The sequence below is a fragment of the Schistocerca serialis genome, chromosome 8 (assembly GCF_023864345.2).
Source record: "Schistocerca serialis cubense isolate TAMUIC-IGC-003099 chromosome 8, iqSchSeri2.2, whole genome shotgun sequence".
NCBI classification, from domain to species: domain Eukaryota; kingdom Metazoa; phylum Arthropoda; class Insecta; order Orthoptera; family Acrididae; genus Schistocerca; species Schistocerca serialis.
The window spans coordinates 299,260,570-299,266,569 of record NC_064645.1 but is presented as its reverse complement, the minus strand read 5'-3'; positions in this window follow the sequence as shown (position 1 = coordinate 299,266,569).

Sequence of the window (6,000 nt, the reverse complement as noted above, 5' to 3'; positions counted from 1 at the left end):
ATTGCAAAAATCTGTTGGTGTTCTCTGTCTCTCATTCTAAGTACCAAACCCCTCTCTTCTACTCTTACCCCTGTAACCACATTCCAAACCCCCACCTATGACTATTACATCTGACTTGCGTCGGCCTCTTCTATAACGGAAGTATAGTTGTCGGAGTTGGTTCGCTGTCGATTCTGATGGGAATAATGGTAAAACGTTCACAGTAACTTACTCTCTGCCCTACTTCCCTATTCATGACAATTTTCTGCTGCTGTTGATGTTACGTTATGCTCATCTGACCAGAAATCCTTCTGTTCTTTCCATTCTACTTCACTGACCCCCACTGTGTCTAGATTGAGCCTTAGAACTTCTCTCTTCAGATTTTCTACCTTCTCTACGACGTTAAGACCTCTGGTACCCCCCCCCCCCCCCTCCTGATTAGTAGAATTTTATCCTTTCATTGGTTATTCAATCTTTTTCTCATGGTCAACTCCCCCTTGACAGTCCCTTCCCTGTGATCCGAACTGGAGATTGGTACGGAATCTTCTGCTAGTGAAGAGATCATCATGACACTATTTTATTACAGAACACATGTCCTGTAGATACACATGATGTGCCTTTAATGCAGTGCCTTCAGCATCCACTTCTTGCTGATTATTGCTGATTCTTCCGGCTTTAGGGGCAATGTCTCACTCCACGGGAATGAGAGTGCACTGAACTTCTCTCCGTTCTTCCGCCCTCTTTGACAAGGCCGTTGTCTGAATGAGTGTGACTTTTTATGCCGCAAGCTTTAGGCCGCCATTGCAGGCGATTTTTATTCAAAATTTAAGCATTGTCATGGTTCGAAACCAGGACAAAGGGCGTTCTGAATACTTATCAACAACCTAATCATCAGACCACGGGTACGAACCGAACAACAAAATAAAGCCACAACAGGACTTACTCCCGTGAAGTATAATGCATCTATTTATTTAAAACAAGATATTTTAAATTGTTGGTATTTATACAAACGTCGAATGTTTCAGAATATAAAAACACTATAAACATAAGATATTTCAACAACCTTCCAGATAAATACTAAACAGCAATTCATTCCTGGTAGTCTGATTTCCATTGGCGAGCCACAGTACACCAACCATCGAAGCTAACCACTACGGAACACTACTAGTGCTGCAGCTCACGGCAGTATAATCGATGGTACTGACTGACAATCATCTCTTTTCGTAACAAATGATTGGGCTTAGTTACGGTTTTAAACAATAACAAATTTTGAAGATGGCTACAATAATCAACAGTCGGAATTGTGGTCCAAAGGCTCTCGAAATTTGTATTTCCCAAAATCAGTTACCAATTAACACCAACAACTAATAAAAATACGTTATCTAAAAACGGTACAGTTGCACACATCATTGCCAAAACAAACTAGCGCGAAACACGATATTAGGAAGGATGGAAGAGGAAATTTTGACAAGAATCTATAAAAAAAATTATTTTAAATTTTCTTATGTACAACAAGCAATATTTAAAATTAGAGTTTCTGTACTAATACAGATAATTTTAAAAATCTATCAGAACTCATTTAATTAGAAAATCTCCTCAGATACACTTAATGAAATTCAAAAGCTTTTGTTTTAGTTGATAATCATTGTTACAAATATCAAAATATGCACAAACATTAATCATAGAAAAATCTTTCAAGATAACACAATATGCAATATAACAGATATTAAAATTAAAAAGTGAGCGTTAGTAAAAAAAAAAAAAATAATTAAAATTATTCACAACGTACGGTAACCGGCTTGAGCATACCGCACGCCCCAAACGGTTGTTCGTTACAGATGCTAAAGCTTGCACACAGAAAAACGCATTAAATGTACCCAACATACAAGTGGAAGACAGCACATGGGCCTAAACATGTCGAAGCAAATGAGGGTAGACAATTGAGTTCTTACAAGCCACAAGTAATTTAACAGAGTAGAACTGACAGAACTGAACAAGTTCAACGCGGATCTGGGCCTTTTAAACGTGATGACGATGAGGAGGTCCCATACTCTGAGGAGCGTAGGGAACGTTGCGGGAGGTCCGCGCCGACTTACTGGGCAAGGTCCTAGCGGAGGTGGTTTGCCATTACGTTCCTCCAATCGTAATGGGGATGAATGATGATGAAGAAGACAACACAACAACACCCAGTCATCTCGGGGTAGGGAAAATCCCTGACCCGGCGGGATTTGAACCCGGGACCCCGTCCGCTGAAAGCGAGAACGCTACCGGAAGACCACGAGCTCAACTTAACTGACAATGTTACAAGATTTATGGGTATGGTAACAAAGGGGGAGCTAATTGTTCAAGACAGAGGTAAACTGACAACGAAACATGCTGAAGGTATCTAAACCCAGAACGCAGGTCAAATCAATTCCTAACAACGACCAGGAGAGTAAACCAGGACAACATAAGGCAAGGAGACCAAACGAAACCCGGTAGAAAATCAGAGCGATTTTGACGAAACGCAGCGAACGATTAACTACGTTATGATCTCCGTTATTCCTGCATTACGCTCAGGAGAACTTAGGATTTTGTATGTGTATTCGTCTACCAAACAAAGGAGCAGAAAGCAAGGCTTGTCGGACTCCACAGTATGTCTCGGCACCGCAGGGCATAGGGAAGCGGCGACTCCACAGTAGGTATGGGCGCGATTGCCACAGTAAACATGAGACACTGGAATGCACAGAGCAGGCGCCCACGGCTAGCACGTCCATATCGCGATCCAGAGACATTACTTCCCAGACCGTTATCTCCCAACGAACAGGCCTCTAGTCTCAGCTGCGCACGCGCTTAAATCCTGTTCGTGGGGCTGCAAATGTACCACCTCGTGAGATCCCCGAGGAACTGTAGCTACATAACGAAACCACTTAAATGGGACTGAGCAGCCTCATAATGGCTCAGTCCAGGGCAAGGAAACTAACTGGGGAAATCATATTTATGACGTCGTAAGGCCCCAAAAAGCGAGAACTGTTCCCCTCAGCCTTTCTCTGAGCCTAGAAATTTTTAACAATACTGTGTCACCCAGCCTTAGTAAGGCAGGGCACCTACCACTGTTATACAGGGCAGCCTCCCTCCGGTGGGCAAAGTGAATATTGTTCCAGCAGAATTCCAGTTTTCCATGAGGACCTTGAGATTAATATCCTCAGGAAGGCTGTTACTTACCTGCCCGATATAATATCAGCGAGTTATCCCTAAACGAAAATTTCACATTGGCTGGTGTAGCTTTATGAGTTGTGCTAAATGCGAATGTAAGTCAGGTGATGGACTGATGCCACTTCTCCTGTAACGAAGCGTAAAAAATAATAAGCGCTAATTTCAAGTTATGATTAACTCGCTGCAAAAATAACAGCTGCAGGTAACAGGGGGTGGTCAAGATGTGAGATATCACACTATTAAAACATAAACTTACGAAATCCCTGGACAATAAGGCTGACACTTCATCACTCGTTAACAACTTTGCTGCTCAGGACACCGAAAATACATTGGTCCGGTGCAGAACGGTACCCCATTTGTCGTGGATTAACTCGAAAGTAGATAAACAAAACATGTATATGCGTCAGTCCAGTAAATATGTTCCTGTTACAGTATTTAGTATTGGATATACACCCCAGGTCATCGTAAAACAGCTTATCCATAGGTTTCTATGCCCAGCCGGACTGCCCTAGTGCATACTAGAATTAGGTTTAGCCATATTATTTTCTTGGCACTAGGCGACTTGCTTCCTTACGTCTCCATTCAAAGTTAACCAATCGAAATGCTCCTTAATCCTCATTATGGTTTTGTAAATACCGCAATGTCTCCCATGCAGCGATCGGTGAAAGTATTTTAAAACTGCTGGAATTAATTTCTTCAGAAGACAATTCTTCACCATCCTGTCATACCGGGTACAGTAATATAAGAGGTCTTTATTGACGGAATAACCCAGAACACCTATCTCTAAGCTGTTCCTTGACGTTATTCAAATGAACAATCACACTTTTTGCCTCTTTTAATTAGCTGAACGGTAGGGAACATCTCCCAGGACAACAAAAGTAAATACGGATTCCTGGCTTATTTACTGACTCCCAACAACTTCTAAGTAACGTTGGAACATATGACATAGCATGAGCCACTTGTTTGCCTATATCTCTGATGTACTTCCCTAGAAAGGAGAAGGCTGATATTCTAACAGTCCAGTCGGCAACCTTGCTATTTTATGGGCCCTAGCCAATACTCAGGTCAAATCCTGGTTAGCGGTTTCTTATCGACATCTTTTGTGTTTAAGGTACTACTTAAATTTCTTTTGTCAATACAAGACGGCCAAAGCCTCACGTCCATAAATAATGTATCCGACTTTGGAGGACGATGAGGACCTCAAAGCACAAGAGATCAGCCTACAGTGGGCCTCAACACAGCCACTATCCATTAACTGGTGACATCAGCTTACAGCATCAGCTTACAGTCGAAATGAGATGCATATACAATACGCATGATGTCCATGGCTGCTTTCAAAGCGTCAAACACGGGTCTCTGCGAGTCCATCCTCCAAACTTTTCACCCTTTCGGCGCTACTGATTCAGGGGCCAATTGGGCAAAGTTATCGATAAATTTTCCAATAATATTTACCATTCCCATTAACCTAGCCACGCGTTTTTTGTCTGTAGGCAGAGGTCACTGACAGGCAGTCTTAGTACAATTGTGACTGATGTTGATTTCTTCAGCTGACACAATGCGTTCCAAAAAAGAAATCTCCCATGGAGCCACATTTACCTTGGAAGATTTCACAGTCACCTCAGCCCTAGGTAAATCGCGCAAGACTTAGACCAAATCGTCAAGATATTAAACGAAGCTGTCACTGTGTACTGTATATTACAACAGTTTCTAAATATTTGTCAAGAATTTGAAATCCTGAAACACAGAATCCAATAAAAGCTACAACACACATTCACAGTGACTAACGCAGAAGCGAAACCATTTTATTCGCTGCGTAACATTGTCGTTCAGGAAGGCAGAATGGATAAACACAAGTAGGCATCTATCCTTGGAGACCATGTCTACCTCTACATACAGTTTCATTTTCCCCAACATGATGGCATCGATCAGAAGGTTAGTGCAACGTGTCACACAGACTGCGGTGTGAGTGAGTGGTTCGAAGACCACCAGGATCAATTTACCTTACTCACGTGACCATTAAATTCACCGGATTTAAACCTAATGGAGAATATGTGAAACCACCTCGATCAGGCTGTTCGAACCATGGATCCTCAAGCGAGAAACCGGGCGCAGCTGACCGTGGCATTGGAGTCGGCTTGGCTTCCTTCCGGAATCTTCCAGAATCTCACTGACTCTCGTCTTGCATGTCTCGTAGAGATTCCCGAGACTAATGATGATTGTTGAGGCTTTTCACAGTACCTCACCAGAAGCAACGGAAGCTTCGAGATGGCGGACGGGGAGGAACGTTTCACTGGGTACGCTTAATAACTGAGTTACACGTACCATAACTTTGAACTTTGTAGTGGAATAAGTCCATGAGTATTAATAATAGTAAATAGCGTTGTGGACACTGAAATGTTTCTTCTCTCCTCGAGTGTTATATCTTTCCATCCTGTGAATTTTCATGGGAGGGTGTCTGAAGTAAACAATGCTAAGTTCATGGCTAAATTCGTCAAAAATTCGTGTCTATAAGTGAGAATTCAACACCCTTAATAAATTTTGGTTGCACGCTAGACCGTCAGATACAATATTTCACATCTTCTCAAAACACACACAGCTCGCTTTTTTACATTACTGACATAAATTGTAAGTAAGTCAGTGACCACAGCTCTATTATAGTGATGTGCGTTAAGTTCCAGCACCGTTTGTGATCGTGTACTTATGAGCCGGCCGTTGTGGCCAAGCGGTTCTAGGCGCTTCAGTCCGGAACCGCGGGACTGCTACGGTCGCAGGTTCGAATGCTGCCTCGGGCATGGATGTGTGTGATGTACTTAGGTTAGTTTGGTT